The 12,946-nt window shown below is 48.4% G+C and overlaps 1 pseudogene; it reads left to right on the top strand.

Annotated features, from left to right (window-relative positions):
• Window positions 1–1,051: 1,051 nt before the first annotated feature.
• LOC132213938 (nucleoplasmin-3-like) lies at window positions 1,052–4,520 on the top strand (annotated as a pseudogene).
• Window positions 4,521–12,946: the final 8,426 nt, after the last annotated feature.

Genomic DNA, 12,946 nt, shown 5'->3' with positions numbered 1-12,946 from the left:
ATTTTGGGTGAGGTGGTCAGAGAAGGAAGGCCCTGTGAGAATGTGGCTTGACAGAAGGTGCCAATATTGCAAAGATCTGGGGAACAGCATGCCAAGAGGCTGTTGACATAAAGGCCCTAGATTGGAAGTAGGCTTGAATGAATGAGGCAAGGCAAGAAGACCAAGTGGCTGTAGCAGAGTGAGCAAAGGAGAATGGGCTGCAGAGGAGGACAGAGAGGCAAGGGCCAGGTCTCTGTATAAGGATTTGGACTGAGTGTGTCATACAAAGCCATTGGAGGTTCTTAATCAAGGAAGGATGATCTCATGTTTTACCACTGTTGCTGTTGTATGAAGAATGGACCCTGGGGGCAGGGGGAGATGGTGTCAAGAACCCTGGCTGGCATTGCCCAGTGGTTAGAGCATTGGCCCATGAACTGAAGGGTCACAGGTTTCATTCCAGTCAAGGGTACCTACCTGGGTTGCAGGTCCCCCACCCCGGGTTAGGGCACATGCAAGAGGCAACCAATTGATGAGGCTCTCTCACATGAATGTTTCTCTCTCTCCTCTCTACCCTTCCCCCTGTCCCTTCCACTCTCTCTAAAATCAATGGAAAAAAATATCCTCCAGTGAGAATTAACAACAACAACAACAGAAAGGAGTGGAAGCTGAAAGATCAGTTAAGAGGCTATGGTAATGGACTTCCCCAGAGATGATAGTATCTTGGATGAGGGTAATAGGAGAGAAGGTGGTAAGAGGGCAGAGGGAAAGCAGGAGGAGTACAAGGGGTGTGGGCATCACAGAAACCAAAGCAAGGAAGCTCTTCTTAAAGGAGGGACCGTCACCTGCCTCCTGTGCTGCTGATAGGGAGAGATGAGGACATCGAAATGGCCACTAGATGGAGGTCAGTGGCAGCCTTACCTGAGGGGCTCAGGGCAATGGTGGCTACAGACTGTAGAGAGAATCGGGTGATGCCGGCATGGAGACAGCAAGTAAACGTACAAGTCTCTGGGACGGAACACAGAAGCAGGGTGGTGTCAGGGGAGGGTCTCTTCATCACGGCAGACATGTGGGCATGTCCACAGTTGATGGCGATAAGCTGGAAGAGAGGGAGGAGTTGGTGGTGTCGGTGAGAGAAGAGGCATCAGAGGGAAATAAGGCCAGAGCCCAAGACCAGGGTCGTCCTCAGGGCCACCTCATCCACCGTAGCAGAAGGGAAAGCAGGTGGGTTCCACGTTGTGGGGTGAAGAGAGAGTTCCTGCCTAATCGCCTCAGTAAAGAACAGCTGGGCGTGGGGCTGGGCAAGGTAGAACCACTTGTCCCTCTTGTTTAGCCCTCCCCCCTGCACCCCCTAAAAGCAGATGTACTCAATACCCCGAACTTTTCCATCTCTTTGTACTGGTTCTTCATATCCTGCCCTAATTCACAATGCTCTCTCTCCAACGTAAAATGTTTATGTTTTTAAAACCAAGTGTCTGCTCGTAACATATTGGTCCCCCCACACATGCCTCTCTATGACAGAAGCATCTCGGGCCGGTGAGGAAATTGTGTTCCCCCAGACGTGACGCCACCGCTATTGACAGGGATGAATGATGTGAGACTCTGGCAGGTTACTCCCCGAGGCTCCAGCACAGCAGCATTCCCCACCTTTGACCACCGCCCCGCCATCCATAGAAAGTGAGCTCCCAGATTATCTGCCGGGAAGAGGGGAGGGAGGGGCCATTCACATTCCTGGCCAACTCCTCGCCAGAACATGTTGGGATTCAAACAGTCTGGAGAACGTCTACACACTTGACACTCATCCCTGTCTATCGCCCTAAGTGGATGGAGCTCCCGCACAGACGCCCGCGTGCTTCCCTTTCCTGGGAATGACCTGAGGGACATTTGCATCCGCCATCGCAGAGCAGGGAAAGTCAGGCCTCCCAGCAAGCGGCTGGCGGAAGCTCCAGTCTGGAAAATGAATTCTTCACCCACAGCTATTTTTTTTTTTCCTGGCGGTAGAAATACTTCAGGTCTGAGCTGGCAAATGAGAGCCTGAGACACGTGCGGGGAAATTCTGGACCTGCTGCTGCTACTGAGTAACCGCTCCGACCTCGCGTCTCCACCAGAACCTGCCTCACTTCCTTGGAAATTCCCCAGCACGGGGAGTTTGCAATCGCCTTGACTGCTGGCTATTTCTAAGGCTGGGAATGAAATATTTGTGGAACTTCCTTTGCAAGAAAAAAAAAAAAGGTGACCTTTCACCAAAAGAGAAGGAAGTAAATGCTATAATAAGGTTCATTCAGTCAGCTAAGACTCTCTCATCTTCCGCATGACCTCAACAGAGGCCGCTGAGGGTGGCGCCCACACACCCTTCCACCAACTCTCCACTCTCAGGAGGCCTGCGATTCCACGTCCAGGGTGAAAGATCAGGGATCCCAAGATCAGGGATGAAAGGACTCACCCGTAAGAACGCTGTAGTCCCTACCTGACCTTGTTCCCCAAGCCTGTCCCAGGTCATCTCCCCCCACCTCTCACTTGTCAGCCACTTGACTCCCTGTGTGAGGAAGGGACATTCTACCTGGTCACCGAAAAGTCCTCCTTGCAGAACTCAGGCTGCTCCTCCTCAGTGGAGCCTCCTGAAGGTCTCTCCTCGGGCTGCAGGCCTTGACTCAGGCTCCTCTTCAGCTCCCTCCTCTCCCTCTCCTCCTCCCAGACAGAAAGCCCCTTACCTAACGGACTCCTGAGAGATCGCCACTGACCATCCCGCGTCCTGAACTGATCTGCAGCGTCTCTTATCTGTGCAAGATGTCTCCCTGCCCCGTGGGCTGGCACAGTCTCCTCCTGAGAAGTTACCCCAACGCAGCTGCTGACGGACAACGGGGGGGGGGGGGGGGGGGGGACACGACATTTTGGTGAAAACCAAATGTAACCAGTACACTGGGCAGCCTGCGCTTAGTGAATCACAGCCCAGTGATGACTATTTTCCTCCAGCCCCAGACCTCTCTGCCCTCTCCAGCCAGTGCAGAACTCGGTGCCCATCACCTAAGAGCAGCCTCAGGTCCACAGGAAGGTGGCGGATGCAAACGCTTCCCCCTGATTCTATTCCTCTCCCCAAGCCCCATTCAAATAGCACGAAAGGGGTCTTTAAGGGCACATACCCCTGAGAATGGAACGACAGGAGAGGAGACAGCAGCAGTTGGGGGGGCGGGGAGGGAGGCGAGGTTTTTGATCAGTCAGGAAATGCCCTGCTGGCACCTCTCTGCGTTCTTTTTCACAGAAGAAATTCAAGCATTCCCAGCCCCACACAGGAGTTTTCTAAGCAAAAAAAAAAGGGGGGGGGCGGTGGTGGCAGCGGGGGGGCGACCTGGAAAGCAGCTGGACAAGTGGCAGCGGATCCTGGGGGAGCAGTGGACAAGCCAGCTGGGGCCTTGGCGGGTGGGCCTGGGGGTGAAACAGGAAGCTGTTTGGAGGCTGATAGAGTTAGAAGCCAAAGAAAGGCACACATTGCTTGACGCTGTTTATATAAAACTGTAGGAAATGTAGGCTAATGTAGTGGCAGGAAACAGGTCAGCGATGCTTGGGAATGAGGAGGGAGGAGGGGTGCAGAGGCCAGAGGAACCTTATGAGGGGATGAGGAGTTCACTCCCTTGATTGTGGTGATGGTTTCACGATGTTTCAAAATGTATGCACTGCACAATTCGAATATGTGCCATTTGTTATATGACAGTTTTCCCTCAATAAAGCCGCTTTTTTAAAGTGCTGGCAGGGAGGCTCCTGCCGCGTTAGCAATTTGGGGTCCAGAAAGGCAAGCCCGGGCCGGAGGTGTTGGGGAGCTGCGGGCCTCATCCCCTCCTTCCCCGGTCACTATGCACAGCTCTTTCTTTGGCTGCGAGCTTTCCGGCCACACCTGCTCACTCACCTTCGAGGCAGAGGAAGAGGACCACGCGGAGCACGTGCTGGCATGGACCATGCTCTGCCTCACGAAGGGGCCAAGGAGGAGCGGCATGTGGTAGAAGTTGTGGCCCGTAACCTTGACCACCAGGAGGTTGTGGTCCCCGTGGCCAACCTCCGGTTGTCCCGCCAACCCCATGCTCAGTGTGGGTGACCGCCAGCTGCAACCGCCTGGAACCTTCCGCCTGCCGTCAGGCTCTGGTCCTGCGCGGGTCCCTGGGTGGCCAGCCCCAGACTGTTACTGTGAGCAGTGTTTCCGAGGAAGAAGAGAGCGAAGAAGAGGGGAGCGAGGAGAACGAGGAAGCTGAATGGTGCCCCACTCCGCCTGCCAAGGAACAGGGGCAGGCCCTAGCCCTCCTTGGTCGGCTAGCTGCCTGCCATATATACCATGTACCACGTCGCTGTACAAGTATCAAGAATGTTAAATGTCTTCTTCATTGAAGAGGAGGGGAGGGGTGGGGTGGGGTCTTGGGCTGGTGCTAGGAGAAAGGGGGTCCCCGTCTCCATAGAGTCCTGATGTTCTTATAATCCTCTACTGTGCCGGGGGCTTCCCTTTTCTCCAGGAGTGGAACTCTGAACTGTCCTGACCCTCTCTCCCTACTTGCCTTTGAGGTTGGAGGTTAGCATCTGAAGCTCAGGACTACTACACATTTTAAGCACATTTTACATTTTTGGATAAAGGGTGAAATAAAGTGGTATAGAGTTTTCTTGCAAAAAAAAAAAAAGTGCTGGCAGGGCTGTGAGGACATTCTCATTTGTGCTGACTCAAAAACAACAGGATAACAACGAAACATCTGGGTAAAAATAAAGTGACATTAACAGGGGAAAACAAATAGTCATACCCCAGACCACAGTTCCCACACTAGCAGAAGACAGCAGCTTTAGTCTATAAAGGTGTACAGTGAGGGTCTTTGGGCTGGTGCCCGCAGGCACATATGAAGGTAGGGAAGTACTGAAGGGGATGACTCATGGAAGCCACTCGGTCCCGAGAGGCCCTACCACCACCACTCGGAGGGTGGGAGTGGGAATTATCCTTCATGTGGCACTAACAGGGCCACCTGCCCCAGGAATGAGGCCAACAGTGAGAGTGGGGTTTTCTGACCCAATGGCCCTGCCAGGTGGTCGAATGCCAACCCTCACAGCCAATAGGCCTCAACCATATTCTCAGACCGTCAGCTTAGCTTTTGAGTTACACACTCTCACATAGAAGCAGAAAAGCTGGGATCACTGACTATCTGCAGAAAGTTTCTAGTCAGACGGAAATCAAAACAAGACAAAAACAAATCCGGGGAAGAAGGAGACTTTGCAAAGAGAAGGGAACTTAAAAAATAGAAACACTCTTAGGAATGCCCTCAGAGTAATAAGAGAGTAGAACCATGACATAAGAACAAAATGCTACAGGGTTGGAGGAGAATATCCCAAAGAACAAGAAAATATGATAAGAGAAATGAAAACTTAATAAAAGAAATGGGAGATAAAGTTAAGCAAATCCCCCTCAAAAGTAAAGCAAGCTGAAAAGGACTTAGAAAACAGGATAGAAGCAATAAAAATATTCGAGGACAGTTCCAGGAGACTCAGACGCTAAAAACCGAAGGATCCAGAGAAAAAGATGAGAGGGGAAAAAACAGAGAGGAAAGGCACTTTATCAAATAATCAATTAATAAAGTTTTCAGAACTTGAGGGACATGAGTTTCCAGATTGAAATGGTCCATTGAGTGTCTACCATAATAAATAAGAAATATCCACTCCATGAAATTTCAGAACACTGGGGATAAAGAGATAATCCTATAATACCCTGGACAGAAAACAACAATCACGTGGAAATAACTGGGTGTTTGAATGGCGTCAGACTTCTCAGTGGCAATATTGGGAGTTAGAAGAAAATGGAGCTACACCCCAAAACCATGAGGGGAAATTAATTCCCACCTAAAATTCTATATCCAGCCAAACTATCAACCAAACATCAGTGTAGAATAAAGACATTCTCAGGCATGCACATCCCTGAAACAATCTTTCCTTCTTAAGCATCTTTCCCCAAGAATCCACTAAAGGGTGTAAACCAAGGTAGATGAATACATAGAAACAAGGAGGGGTTAGAAGGCAGGAGGGAGATGGGAGGAGCCCTGAAGGTGAGGGAGCCCAGCGAAGCTGTCCAAGCCGTCCAAGCTGGAGCAGCTCAGAAAGCGCTAGGAAATATCCTTTTCCTAAGGTAAGAGAAGCTTCCATATACCTCTGAATGCCTGAAGGGGGAATTTAAACAATTAGTGGGGGTTTAGAGCTGAATCAATGATAGTCAGAGGTGGATTTACTATAAAGGTAACCCAGCTTCAATTTTAGGACCCTTCGTTTACAAGCTTCCCTTCCAAGGCCCTGTGCCTAATTTTATATTTGTAATTTATTTTCATTTTCACCAATAGAAACTACATTCAGCCCTAATGATAAGTACAGAAAAACTAAGCAAATGAAAGAAGACAGTTATTAACTTAAGGGGAAATAAAACATTGGCTGGAAAGGAAAAGTAGTGATTTTACTAAATGAATCAGCTCTGAATAGCATGTATTCCTTCATAATGATATATTAATTATTAATCTAAGAAAATTAAGTTATAGCTGTATTAGGAGGACCAGGAAGTGGGAAAGGTAGACGTGTGTAAGGGAGGTTGGAGCAGTGCAATGAACCTAAATCCTCATTTCACATTCCAGTGGGAAGATCATTGTTAGAGACCAAAGCTTAAAGTTAAAGAAGTACTAACTCAAGCACGTCATTACCAAAAGGTTACACATGGTTCTGCTAACAAATCTTAGACCTCTCCGACTCTTTACATGGAGAACTTTGATTTTTTTTTAAACACAAAATAATAAAACTACAATTTTTCAAAACTAGATTTTACAGGAAAAGGAAAAAGTATCAACAATCTTATTGCCATGATTTAAACTCATTTCAGAGATTTAAACTCATTTCAGGTTAGTCCGCCCAGTCACAATCAAAGCTTCGAACTTACATTCAAAATCAAAACTCGGTCTCACATGTGACCGCTCACACCATCTTTACTCTAAAAAGTGGCGTTTAAAGAGGAAAGAAACATTAGCCTGCGCGCGCACGTGTGTGTGTGTGTGTGTGTGTGTGTGTGTGTGTGTGTGTGTGTAAAGCAAGTGTGACAAAACCTTGTGTTAGGAAGATGAGTGTGCAGATGTTCAATGTGCTCTTACTTAGACTTGTCTGAACCTTGACAATCTTCACGGTGGGAACTGGAGGTGTGGGCAGGAGTGAGAGCACCAATCCACATCTAAGAGTCTCTCTCCTGCCCCTGCTCAGCTGACCCGCCGCCCTGGGCAGGAGAGCATGTCTGTCCCTTCACTCCTTCCCTTCCCCTCCCTCTTCTGCCCTTCCTGCCTCCCCGGATTTGGAGCCTAGGAAGAGGTGGAGGGAACTAGGTCTTCCCTTCTGGGGCTTGCCAGCCAGACCAAGCTTCCGGGGGTGGGGGTGGGGAAAAGGGAAGGAGTAACTGGCGGAAGCCGGGGCTTGGACTCATAAGTCCAACAGATCCGGGGACCAGGTCGGGTAGGCAGGGGGATGTCACTCATTGGCGTGAGCTGATCTGCGTGTGGCAGCAGGAGAACCTGCAGGGGAACAGCCAGAGGCAACACGAGGGCATCTTTCTTGAGCCGGTTTCTCTGCTCAGCACAGGAAGTGACAGAGAAAGGGACTTGGAGGAGTTATCACCAGAGACTCTGTCAGGTGTGAGGTAAAAGTGCCCACAACACACAGGGAGGGGGTACGACATGTTCCTCCTTCTTCTGCCCTAATGCAGAAGCCTGGCGCCTGCACACACAGTCCTCAGAGGACAGCCCCTCCGGGAGAGATGGGCCCTGGCATGGACCACAGCCTTTGCTGCTCTCGGCCGCAAGGCCAGTGCTGTGCCCTCACGAGCCCACTGTCAAGCTGACTGACATGTGAGCGAGCCTCCGAGGACTCTGAGATAAGCAGGTGAGCTTGAACTCCTGGTCAGGAGGGCACAGGAAGCAGGGAAATTGGAATTACATGGCTACTGCAGACCCTTTGCACCCACACAGCTGTGAGGCCTGGAGGGTCTTGTTTCAACAGCTTTTGCCGGGAGCTGGTCCATCCTTGCTGGTTCAAGGGACCTGGCGTATATGGCATACTGTTCTTAATATGTTTGCTCACCTTCTTGGCACTATGTGTTTTAATCAAGGTCACCTCTCCAAGAAAGGTTGTTTCCCCAGGTAGGGATTTTCCCCTGAAGTTAGGGAGGGAATAAAACCCCTCAACTAAGTGCCAGGTGGGTAATTAATCACTTTAACTATGAACAATCATGCTTAAGCTACATAATCTTTACTCCCTGGAATGGAGATAAGAAACGCCCTAACCTTTGGAATAGAGATTGATAGGATTGGAATCAACTGGTATAAATACAGATGTAACAAGACAACAGGATACAGAACCTAGATACAGAACCTAGATACAGAACCTAGAGACAGAACCTACACACAGAACCTACACACAGAACCTACACACAGAACCTACACAGAACCTAGAGACAGAAGAACTTTGCTGGAGAGAACATGGCAAAAGATCCTGGACAGAAACTGGCAACAGAACCTAGAGACAGAACCTGACTGAAGAACCTAGAGACAAAACCTGGCTACAGAACCTGGATAGAACATGGCAAGAGAACCTGACTAGAACCTGGTGACTGAACCTGGCTGGAGAACCTAGACAGAACTTGGCTGGAGATCCTGGCTAGAGATCCTGGCTAGGCTGCTGATCAACTGAATGCTGTCTCCGTGTCATTCCTTCTTCGCCGACTCCGTCCACACCTTTGGGGACCCCTGGACCTGCTGGGGTTGGACCCCAGCAAGATTTACCGAGGTATGGCTTACATTTTTAAAATGCACACGTTGAAAGTGCATAATTTGATCGTTTTGACCAGTGTACACCATTGAAATTATCACCACAATCAAAATAATGAATGTATCCATGACCCCTGAAAGTGTCCTCACGTCTGCATGACTCTCCTCCCAGCACTACCCCCAACACCAGACAACTACTGGTGTTTTCTGTACGCACAGGCTAGTTTGCGTTCTCTAGAGTTTTATACCCATGAGATTGCACGTGAGTGTGTACGCCCTCGTGCCTGCTTCTTTCAGCATAGTTACTTTAAGGTCATCCACCTTGCTGCCTGTAGCCTTAGTCCACTCCAGGTTACTGCTGAGCAGCATTCCACCTTAGGAATGGGCCAGGGTTTGTTCGCCCCTTCACCTGTTTCTGCCATTGAGTTGTTTCCGTTTTTTGAAATGGCAAATAAAGTTGCCAAGAGTGTTCCTGTATAAACACCTGCTTTTATTTCTTTTGGGTAAATAAAGACCTAGGAGCAGAAGGGCGGGTCATCTGGTTGATGTAAGTTTAACTTTTTTGTCTCCCCAAGTGCTTGTGCTGTTTTGCACTCCCACCAGCAGTGCATGAGTTCTGGTTCTCCCATGGTCAGGCTTATCTATTTTTATTTTTTAAAATATATTTTTATTGATTTCAGAGAGGAAGGGAGAGGGAGAGAAAGAGAAACATCAATGATGAGAGAGAACCATTGATCGGCTGCCTCCTGCATGCCCCACACCCGGGATGGAGCCTGCAACCCCTGGACATATGCCCTGACCGGGAATCAAACCAGAACATCCTGGTTCATAGGTTGACACTCAACCACTGAGCCAGGCCGGCTGGGCAGGCTTGTTCATTTCAGACATTCTTATGGGTGTGTAATGATGTGCAGAGTCTGAAGTTGCACTTGCATTTTCGTTGGCACCCATAACGGTGCCAGGCATAGGTATAGAGAAAATACTTGTTGCTTGATTGCTCAGGCTCTTACTAAATGGAATTAGTTACGAACTGGTAGTTCCACTGGGTGAAACTGTGCCTAGTGAAGGGACATATGCCAACACCGAGACGGGGCACAGCAGGCAGGGCAGGGATGGGTGAGAAGGTGACATGGTCCTGCTTCTGGCCTATCACCTGGTGAAATGCTGATTCAGCCAGGGGCAGCTCACTTAACTTCCCAGGGGATTAATTATCTGTAAAATGGGAACACAGGAATAACCAATTTGCCAAAGTTTACGGATGATCAAAATTACATACATCAGTTGTTTCAATTCTATGAGGGGTGCAAATGCCAAATATTTTAAGGACTACATCAGACACAAAGAAAGGGAACTTTAATATTTTTGAGTCTTATGTTTACAAGGAAATTTACATTTGTTTGATTTTTTTATAGGAAACTATAGCTGCCCTCCCTCCCCCCCCCCCCCCCACCCCGCCGCCATTTAAGAAGGAAACTTCAATCCTTCTCACTCCGAAGCCCAGGTTTTTCTTACTCTGACACAACTGGCGCCCTACAAATGCATTAACCACTCAGGGCCCCGCAGATGCAAACTCTGTCTCACAAACTGACCAGAGCTGCAGCTTCGTCATAGTCTTCCCCAGTGATCCTCAACCGATCCTTAACCACATGGTTGGTCCAGGCCTCACCTCTGGAGACAGAGTAGCTGAGGATTTAAAAGAATAAAAATTTGGTTCACCTCTTTCCACTGGAGAGTGGCTAAGACCAGCTCCGCGAGGAACAGAAAGGACAGCGCACCTGTCCTCCCCGTGGGGTGCTCAGGGTGCAGCCCTGTTCAGGAGGGCCTGGCTCTCGGGACCTGCACTGAGACAGTAACCAGCTCAGGAGCCTCTGAGAGAGAAGCTGTGAGACCAGCACTTAGGGAAGACTCAGGAGGCACATGAGAGATGGCATCCCCTTCAGAGGGCTCTCCTGTGGGGTCAGAACTTCTGCCACCTTCGAGGGCACGTCATGTGCAAGCAGATGGGACTCACAGACGAGCTCATGGATTTTGGTTCAGTAGAAGGGAGAACCTGTTAGTAACAGAACTGCGCAGCTTCACAAAGTGTGTGGAAAGCTGCCTGATGTCTTCACTAGCAGAGAGGTGCGGACAAGGAACCCAGAAGGCTGGTGATCCTTGAAGCCCTTGCACAGGTCAGGGCTGTGCACCCACTGTTAGTCCAGACAATGGTAGCTGAAGCAACTTCCCCATTTACTAGTATGTAAATCCTTGCTGACGGGGCTAGCCTGCCTATTATTACTGGGAATTGCCTCCCTAAGGGCTATGGTGGATCCCAAAACAATAAAAGGTTGGCGAGGCCTGAGCACCAGTGGAAGTCCTTCCCCTTGAGTTGGACTGCCCGCCTGGTCCCCCAATATTTCCAAATTATCTCTTGTCTCTTCTCTTGCATTTGTGTGCGGCTCCTCTTCCAGATCCTGAACCCTGAACCATGCGGGACGTGGGGGAACAAACATTTAAACAAAGCGGACTGTCCCGTCTTTGCAAGAATGTGGCACTGCGTCCTACCCTGAAGGGGAGGTTGGACTAGGAAGACAGCTCCAAAGTGCTGCCAGGTAGGAGGCACAGGCACCTACTAGGAATTTTCTCAAGTTTCTGTTTGATGAAACTGAACAGCTAGGACAGGAAATGCCAAATTAGACCTTCACCGGAGATTGCATTATGACAATGCAAGTAGGCGGCAATAAAGCCAAGGGTTCTAGGGCCTGGCTTAATTACAGGGGTGAGAGCTGGGCAGGGCAATTTCCCAGAATGTTAGGTAATGCTGGGCATGGAGAGGGACAGGCAGGAAGGGCTGGTATAGGGGTGAACTACCTGTTGTCCATTGAAGAGGAGTACCCCCCTCGGGAGCCCAGAACAGAATATTCCCAAGAACAGAAATGCTTTGAAATACTTTTGAATGTTTTTCTTATTATAACAAAAGTAACACATGCTTGTTATAGAAGTGTTTTCATCAAAAAAAGCATGAAGGGAAAATTAAAAACATCTGTGATCCCACTACCAAACTATTTCTGTTGTTGATATATTGGTATACCTAGCCAGGTTTTTGTGTTTTATAAAATAGAATCATAATACATATGCTGATCAGGTGCTGAAATGCAGACCAAGATGGAAAAATCACATTTATTACTTCATCTGTGTCAATGATTTTACATTTTTTAAATATATTTCTTTTATTGATTTCAGAGTGGAAAGGAGAGGGAGAGAGAGAGATAGAAACATCAATGATGAGAGAGAATCATTGATTGGCTGCCTCCTGCACGCCCCTCACTGGGGATCGAGTCAGCAACCCGGACATGTGCCGTTGGCTGGAATCGAACCTGGGACCCTTCAGTCCTCAGGCTGATGCTCTAGCCATCAAGCCAAACTGGCGAGGGGCTTACATTATTTTATGAAGAGCTCTTAAAAGCTAACAGTAAAAAGTTGAATACCTTCAATTTTAAAAAGATAAAAGTTATTAACAAGAAATTAATAAACATTTTAAAAAGCAAAACTAGCCAGCACTGGAGAAAGTGTGGGAATGCTGGTGGCAGTGCCAGGGACACAGCCGTCCTAGAGGGCAGCGTGGCAATGAAGCACCATAAACCTTTGGACCATCAATTCCATTTTTAGGAATTCATCCCTAAGGAACTTTATTCCAAGGATTATTAAATTTTCCCTTTATTTTCTTTTTATTCTTGTTCTTTGTTTCTATTTAGCTCAAAATAGCTGGTAACAAAAATATTTAAGAAATATCTCTAATGCTTTGCTATCTATTATTTTTGGTTGATGACACTTGATTATTTAGAACCCAAGACCCTTCAGTCCGGGGGCCGATGCTCTAGTCAAACGGGCTAAGGCTTATTGGTGTTTTTTTATACAAAATAACCCTGAACAAACACCAACAACTTTAATTGGTCTTCAACCAAAGAAACAGTCATTCTCTCAACACTGGTGGGAAACTGGCTGTGGCAGATGGCACCTTTCTAAAGGTCTCTCGAGGAATACTTCAATATCCCATTTCATTTTACGAACTGACATTAGAAGCTACCCCTAGTTATGATACAACTCCACTGTAATGCAAATTAAAATTCCATGACTTAAAAAGTGCCCTATGCGCTGGCTGGTATGGATCAGTGGTTAGAGCATCG

This window comes from Myotis daubentonii, chromosome 12 (genome assembly GCF_963259705.1).
Source record: "Myotis daubentonii chromosome 12, mMyoDau2.1, whole genome shotgun sequence".
Lineage (NCBI taxonomy): Eukaryota > Metazoa > Chordata > Mammalia > Chiroptera > Vespertilionidae > Myotis > Myotis daubentonii.
Note: the sequence above shows the minus strand (reverse complement) of the source record. Positions and strands in the feature narration are given on the sequence as shown.